The sequence below is a fragment of the Palaemon carinicauda genome, chromosome 6 (genome assembly GCF_036898095.1).
Source record: "Palaemon carinicauda isolate YSFRI2023 chromosome 6, ASM3689809v2, whole genome shotgun sequence".
Lineage (NCBI taxonomy): Eukaryota > Metazoa > Arthropoda > Malacostraca > Decapoda > Palaemonidae > Palaemon > Palaemon carinicauda.
The window spans coordinates 50,750,298-50,759,446 of NC_090730.1; the positions used below are offsets into that span (position 1 = coordinate 50,750,298).

Sequence of the window (9,149 nt, forward strand, 5' to 3'; positions counted from 1 at the left end):
TTGGCTACTAGTTTGAATACTAGTTTAACCAGGAGTTTATGTATGCTTTGTAATGCTAAAGATCACAAAATTGCCAGTTGTACAAAGTACTTGCAAGTATCTGATAAAATAAAGCGATTAAAAAAATTGCACAAGTGCTTTAAATGCTTAAAGGCAGGTCATAATAGTAATGAGTGCAGATTTCAAACGTCAGGTGTATGCTTCAAATGCAAAAAGGGTAAACACTGGAGTTTTTTGTGTAGTTCAAAGCCAACAGATTCTAGTAATAGTAAGCAAACTACCACAAAGGTGGTTAATGTTATCGAGAGTGTTAATGAAATACCATCAACTGTTACAGCATCTAGTCATTTGGATATTGTTGATTCTTTATTACCATTACTAACAGTGACGACTGAACATGATCGTGTTAAAGTGGATACAGTTTTGGATTCGGGTAGCCAGAATTCCTTTATTGAGGAAAGTTTAGCAGATTTTTTGAATTTAAAGGTAGTAGATCCTAAGATACATTTGATTATCAAGGGGATTAATACTAATCAAAAGATTTGTACCAAGTCAGTGAGTTTTCCTTTTAAGATTGGTGATGTAAGTTATGAAATTACTTGTATTTGTATTCCTAAGATTAAAATTCAGATGAAAGCTCCTCATATGTATAAATTAATAGAACTGCTAAGGCAGAATGGTAAAGAGGTTGCTTATGATAAATTCAATGGTGTAAACAAAATTCATGACATTGATGATATAAAGCTACTGATAGGTGCAAAGGATTGGCATTGTGTGATGAGCATGGAGAGTGGAGTACTAGGTCAAAAAGACAGACTGACTTCTTTTTACAGAATTAATGATAAACTAATATTAATTGGTTCTATTTCTGACTGGATAAAGAATCTTTCCGATGCAGTAGATACATCTTTGATGTCTCATAGGAAGATTTCTGAAGAAACAAAATCTACTACTTCATACATTGGCACTATGGAGATTGATTCTGATGGATTTGACTATGAAGTGCCAACACTTGATGGAATATATAATTTTGAAAGCCTGCCAGATATAGCAGAGGTTGCGGATTATTCTCAGTTGGGTCATGATTGTAAGATATTCATAAATATGGAAGAAGAGGATTCTATTGAATGTGTTACTAATGAAACTGAGCAAGAAGTGACAGATTTTATTTTATGCAACATTTACAGAGATTCTGAAAAATTTTATGTCGTACCAATTCCTTGGTTGACTAGATATAAAGATCTTCTTGGATCAAATGAGAGACTTGCTTTCAAGGTTCTGTGCAGTCTGAAGAAGAAATACATGAACAGTAATGTTCTAAAGCGAATTGATGAAGTTTTCCAGTCACAAATTGATTTGGGAATCATTGAAAAAGTTGAAGATTTTGAAGAATATAAAAGGAAATTTCCAAAATATTTCATCATTAGCCACAGTCCTGTAATTAAAGAAGAAAGAGATACTACGAAAGTAAGAGTTATTTACATGGCGAATCTTGCAGAAAAAAGACATGATGGCAGTAAAGGCATTAGTCTGAATCAATGTATTCACCCAGGTTATAACAAGAATTTTAAAATAAGTGATGCATTGACCATGATGAGGTTTGACAAGTTTATACTTGGATTTGATATTTCAAAAGCCTTTCATAGATTGGCCATTGATGGTGAGAATTCCTCAAAATTTCTCTTTTATTGGTTTAAGGATGTTGAATCTAGAGATTTTACACCAGTTGTGTATCGCTCAAAGCGAGTAATATTTGGGATGTCTGTTTCTCCATATCTGTTGCAGTGCTGTCTTTATAAAATGCTAATATTGGAGACAGATGGTGATACTGAAGAAATTCAGGAATTGAAAAAAAGAATCTTCCAAGGCAGTTATGTTGATAATTTTCTAATTGGTTGTGGAGATGAAGATGAAGTTGAAATGGTTCACAGGGAAGCCAGTACAATATTTGAGCAGCATAAATTTCCATTGCAGCAGTATGTTACTAATTATTCTCAATTTCAGCGTGACATTGACTGTAAAGTTGGCACAGAGACTCCACAAGAGGTTAAAATTCTTGGCATGTGCTGGGACAGATATAATGATATACTAAAGGCCACATGTGTTGAATTAAATGTTGAAGCCAATACTCTTAGGCAGATTTTGAGTTCAGTAATGAGTATATTTGATTTGAATAATACTAACTTGCCTGTTTTAAACAGATGTAAGATCTTCCTCAGGCAATTACAGTCTGATTATGTAGATAAATGGGATACTTCTCTTCATGGTGCTCAGCTAAATGAATGGAGAAACATAGCTTCACAATTCAATAATGGTGAAAGGCTAGAGATACCAAGATATATGGGTAGCAGAAAGTCTAATTTTGATATAATTGTAATGAGTGATGCGAGTAAAAACTTTATTGGATGTGTTATTTACTTGCAGGAGAGAGATTCAAAGTTGGTATCCTTCGTATCTGCCCATAATAAGATTCTGAATAAAAATCTGAAAGGGCGAACTATGCCTGTACTCGAACTCACTGCAGTAGAGTATGCATTGCAAAGGGCTTTTGATCTGTATAAAATGCTCACTTCTTGTATTGTGCCTATTGCAGTTAATGACATAATGTTGTTTTCAGATTCTACGATTGCCTTAAGTTGGCTAGCTGAATATGAGAACTTGAGAACAAAGCTTCAAAAGAGAAGTGTATATGTAAATAATAGAATCGCAAATATTGTCGACCTCTGTAAGTCTACACACTCGGTGAAGTTAGCTCACGTAGGATCAAATGAAAATGCTGCAGATTTCACGACTAGATTAGTATCCTTCTCAAAGTTAAGAAACTCTTGTTACTTGACCGGACCCAAGATGTTACGGGAAGATTTAAATTTACTAGAATGGCTTGTAATTCCTAATCCAGGCATGATTAATGATGTGGATATACCGAAGCTGGTTGTAAATAAGGCAAGTGTTGAAGATATGTCAGTTGGTACAGTTGTTGATTTAACTAAGTATTCTTCACTTGACAAAGCAATTAAAGTACTAATGAAAGTTAAGCTTTTCATAAACAAATTAAGATTAAGAATAAATTCTAAGAGCCAGCAGTCAATTGCCTTATTAGATGCAAGCTACAAAAAATGCAGTAATGATTTGCTAAAGCTTGATCAACAGAATTGCTTTCCAGATTTACAAGATTTTTTCACTTCAAAACGGAAAGCAAAAAAGTGTATTCCTGAGCTAGTTAGTAGAATGAATGTATTTTGTGACACTGATGGTATTCTCAGAGTAAAATGTAAAATGGGAAAGATGTCTAAAGGTATGATGTCGAGAACTCCAATACTCCTTAGTAATAATAGCGATTTCGGTAGAATACTGATAATGGACACTCACGTGAAGTTTAATCACTCGGGTACTTACTATGTGCTACATAAATTGAAACCGGCAATTTTTTTGCTCAAGGGATTTTCCACAGTTAAGAAGGTTGTGAATGAATGTTACCACTGTAAACGTTTTAATAGTAGACCAGTTAAAGTTAATGCTAATGACTATAGAGAGTGGAATGTGAATCCCATAAAGAGGTTTTTTTCTGTATGTTTCATTGATTACTTTGGACCATATTTCACAAGGTATGGAAGTGACAAAGTTAAAACCTATGGGGTAATTTTTAAATGTATTTGGTCTCACATGATTAATGTTGAAATAGTGACTTCAGGTGATTCTAAAGGATTTTTATTGGCTTTTCAAAATCATGTTTACAACTATGGTTTGCCTAACAAAGTATTTTCAGATTCTGGCTCAAATCTTGGTGGTGCATTCACATGGATTGAGGAATGTCTGAAAGCAAGTGAGGTGCAGGAATTCTTCAATCAGAGGGGTGTCGATGTCACTGAATTTTCACAGTATCCTCGTGGTTCTCTGAATCGTGGTATTGGAGGTATCATAGAGTCCGGAGTTGGTCTGGTAAGAAAGTTAATACAGGGAGCAATCCATAATAATATTCTAGATTTTCTGGAATTTTCTCATGTAATTAAACAATGCATATGTTACGCTAATAAGAAACCCATTTCTGAACTTGGCGCATTAAGGGAACAGAATGTGAATAATGATTTTCAGGTGCTATCACCAGAGTTCTTGAAATTTGGATATGATACACAGGTTATGGAATGTATATATCACGAAGGTCAACTTGATGATTATGACTCTTCTGACTTGGGTAAGGACTTTCAGCGTTTAATTCATATTAAAGAGAAATTGCGTAACAGTTATCACAATGAATTTTTATTTGGATTGCAAGATCAGGCAACTAAATACAGAGGTAAATATTACCCTAGGGAGCACGTTAAAATATCAAAAGGTGACATAGTCTTGATAAAAGATTCAATGGTTAAGGCTCCCAATTACCCTTTAGCTAGAGTTCTTGATGTTATTTATAATTCTCTTGGTGAGGCTGTTCAAGTACAATTAGTCAAGGGTAATAAAAGTGTTGTTTTTAGGGATATATCGTCTGTTATTCTTTTGGTTAAAGGTGATGGGTTAAGTGATTCTCATATTGATCAGTTAGATTTAAATTTTGTACCTCAGAGTGATTCTAATGTTGTTTCTAATGACAATATTGCAAGAATTCAACGGGGGGCTGCTTTGGTTTGTTCTGAGAAGAATATATATATATAAATGTGTGTGTGTGATTGAAAAAACTTCAAATTATTTATTTGAATATTTAAGTATTGATACATTTGGCATACAGAAGTGTCGCTAATTGCCCCTTTGCTTTTAGATAGTAACTACTATACAGTAGTTATATCCAGTTATATCTGCCTGCCGTTAACGTCGTTGTGAAGTTTTTTCACACAGGAACAGTCTTCAGCAACCTTACACGGGAGTGAGGAGGAGCTCTCTTTCCCTCTCTTCCATTATTCAAGTGGATTTTAGGATGTATACACACGCTGGATTAACTATTATGGATTTTTCCTCTACCATGGAAATAATTGCACACTAATTCATCGAGGATGGGATCCGGACGCTGCTTAGCGATGATCGTCTGTTAAATGATTTTTTCCACACTCGCCAGAACTGATATCGCAACAGGGTAAGCATAAGGGGCTTTAATGCTTGTTCTTGCGTTACATATTCTATATGCCAGTGTTTTGAGAATAATTTAAAGTATTTTAATTAAATTCTTACTAGATTGAACCTGTGATTTCTATGCAGTCTATAAATTTATTTAAGTATTTGACCTCGTTAAATTTGCTAGTTGTTTTACTGATAATTTGAGAGCTGTTGTGATTTAGTGGTGATTTGAGCAAATATTTACGTGAGTGATTTCGTGATTAGTTAATTGCTGTTTTCGGTGATTCATTGATTTCAAGATTTTGATTTATATGAAAATTGTAGATTTTAGTCAGGCGATTACAGTAATTGATATTTTGATTAGTGTTGAATTTTTGTTGATTTATTTTAGTTACTTTTAGTTAGTGTTGTATTTATTGTTCTGATTTTTCCCGTGGTTGATTCTCCTTTACTTTGTATTTTTTAGCGGATGAGTGAAAGGAAGAAGGTTAAGCCCTCGCAGTTGTGAACCTTAAAATCTCTTATAATAGTGCATTTCGAAGACTCGTTTACGTCATTCCACCACCAGCTGCTACAGTGAAATTTATGTAATTTTAAATTATGTATTCGTAAATGTGTAACCATTTAAATTTAAATTTATTAAATATTTAAAATGCATTTTTTCCATCTCTACCTTTTCACTTAAAAATGCAAGGTTTAATGATATGATCGTGGTCATTACATATTGATTTTATATTTACATAAGTAGACCACCCCCCATTTTTTCCGCTGTGTGTGTGTGTGTTTATATATACATACATATTTATTTATATACATATATATATATATATACCTTTATATATATATATATATATATGTATATATATATAGAACTATGCATATATATATATATATATATATATATATATATATATATATATATATATATATATACTGTATATATATATATATATACTGTATATATATATATATATATATATATATATATATATATATATATATATATATATATATATATATATATATATATATATATATATATATATATATATATATATATATATATATGTGAATATAACTATATATATATATATATATATATATATATATATATATATATATATGTATATATATATATATATATATATATATATATATATATATATATATATATATATATATATATATATATATATATATATATATATATATATATATCAAGCAGGATTTATGGCGGGTAGAGGAACAATCGATCATGTATTCACCTTCTCACAAATCATAGAAAAATTCTGGCAGAAGCAAAAAGAACTGTATTTTGTTTTTATTGACTTCAGGCAAGCGTTTGACTCCATATGGAGGGAAGGAATGATTAAGATTTTGAAGGAATGGGGATTAGAACCAAAAATACTGGAAACCATCAGGAGATTGTATGAAAGACAACGGCTAGAGTAAGAAAAGGAAAGTGTTTGACAGAAGAGTTCATAACCACTGGTGGTGTTATACAGGGTTGCCCACTATCACCACACCTCTTCAACCTATACTTGGAATGGGTTATGAGAATGGCACTTGGAGATTATGAGGGTGGCATAGATATAGGAGGGACAAAAATATCTAACATGAGGTATGCAGATGACATAGTGCTTTTAGCAGAAACTAAGGAGGAACTACAGAGAGTATTGAGAATGGTGGAGGAGCAGTGCAGTAGGTATGAATTAGTGATAAATAGAGAGAAAACCAAAAGTATGAAAATTGGACGCCAGAGAGAGGCCTTAGAAATACAGCTATCAGAGGGAGAAGTGGAACAAGTCAATGAGTTTAAATATTTGGGAGTGTTTTTCACAGCAGATGGAAAGATGGAAAGAGCAATTCAAGACCGAATCTCAAGTGGCCAGAGAGCATTTGGAAGGCTAAGAAGAATCTGGAAAGATAGAAATATATCCATTAAGTTCAAAATTAGGCTATTAAGAGCAATAGTAATCCCCACAGTGATATACGGTGCTGAATGCTGGATACTGAAGAAGAGAGAAGAGAAAAAGTTATTAGCCTTTGAAATGAAATGTCTGAGAAGAATCTGTGGTGTAAGATGGGAGGACAGAATTACGAACGAAAGAGTGAGAGAAATGGCTGGTGTTGAGGACACAATTCTGATTAGAGTGGAAGATATTCAGAGGAGATGGTTTGGGCATGTACAGAGGATGGAACAGGACAGATGGCCAAAGATAGTGCTGCATGGTCAAGTGGCCGGAAATAGACCGAGAGGACGACCAAGAGATACATGGGTGAAAACCTTCAAGAAAGCAAATAGAGGCGAGACATTTCAGCAGCTGGCACAGATGGCATTGGATAGGAGTCTGTGGAGAGAATGGCGATATCAGATGCAACACCCAACCCAGAGAATTCCGGACGGGATTTAGTGAGTGAGTGAGTGATATATATATATATATATATATATATATATATATATATATATATATATATATATATATATATATATATATATATATATATATATATATATATATATATATATATATATATATATATATATACATATATATATATATATATGCAGAAGATATATATATATATATATATATATATATATATATATATATATATATATATATATATATATATATATATATATATATATATATATATATATATATATATATATATATATATATATATATATGCAGAAGAACCACAGGGAAAATTAAAATACGGAATATACACTTAAGTCCTGACTAGTTTCGTGATACTTCTTCAGAGGACTGATTTATTGAGAGAGGTTTCTTACAATTTATAGGGAAAGCAAAAGTACGAACATACATATAGAGATTTAGAGAACAATGACACTCCCTTACCCGCTACCTGGGCTTGACTCAGGTGTTGAGTAGGAGGAGTCCGCAAGCTCGTTAAACACCTGCTAAAAAGGGTCATTTCTAGTGGCGGGTATATTCTTGTTTTCTTCTTATTTTACTTTCAGTACAGTTATTTATATGTCAATGCAGTAGCCTTATCTATATAAATACATAAGCAAAACATACACAAACATACAAATATATATATATATATATATATATATATATATATATATATATATATATATATATATATATATATATATATATATATATATATATATACATACATATATACATATATATACACACATACACACACACACACACATATATATATATATATATATATATATATATATATATATATATATATATATATATATATATATATATATATATATATATACATATATACATATATATACATACATACAGATACAAATACATATACATATACATAAATACATACACATACACATACATATACATACACATACATATATACATATATATACTCATACATATATACATATATACATATATACACATACACACATATACATATATACATTTATATGTAGACAACATTAATATCATAAACATATAATCATGTATATATCAATACTTATATCTAGCATAACACTATATAGTGCCAATATACTTATGCATACTATATAAAATAATTGTTTCCTTTAATGAATGGTAGCTTAGGTCTAAATATTAATTTCACACCGACGTTAATTATTCAATTCAATTCTACATTAAGTGGTTAATGTTTTTTTATATATCTTACAAATCTCTTTATATATAAAGGCGTCGAGTTTATACATTCCATGACCAATATTCAAGTTGTTTTCAAAGGTTTCTTTTATGAAACTGGACTCTATGATGTTTCTTACTACTAAGTTATTTGAATGAACCAATTTCTTTGCACCTGACCAATTAATAGGGTGATTTTTATCTCTAACGTGGGCAAAGAGTGCATTATTATCTTGAGCATACCTGACACTTTTCTTATGTTGTTCAATTCTCTTTTCTAGGGCTTTACCAGTTTGACCAATATAGTATTTTTCACAAGCATTGCATGGAATACGATATACACATCCCTTGGTAATGTCAGGAGAATTCTTTATTAAGGCTGTTTTTTATTGTATTTTTACTCTTAAATGCTACATTTACATTGAAGTTTTTTAACAGTTGGGGAATTTCTTTAAATGAATCACAATAAGGTAGTAC

General features: G+C 31.4%; 1 long non-coding RNA gene across 1 annotated transcript; it reads left to right on the plus strand.

The window, feature by feature from the left end:
* Positions 1-4,720: 4,720 nt before the first annotated feature.
* LOC137642082 (uncharacterized) lies at positions 4,721-5,703 on the plus strand. The gene is made up of 2 exons (XR_011044637.1): positions 4,721-5,065; positions 5,513-5,703. It is a non-coding gene; the product is annotated as an uncharacterized lncRNA (long non-coding RNA).
* Positions 5,704-9,149: the final 3,446 nt, after the last annotated feature.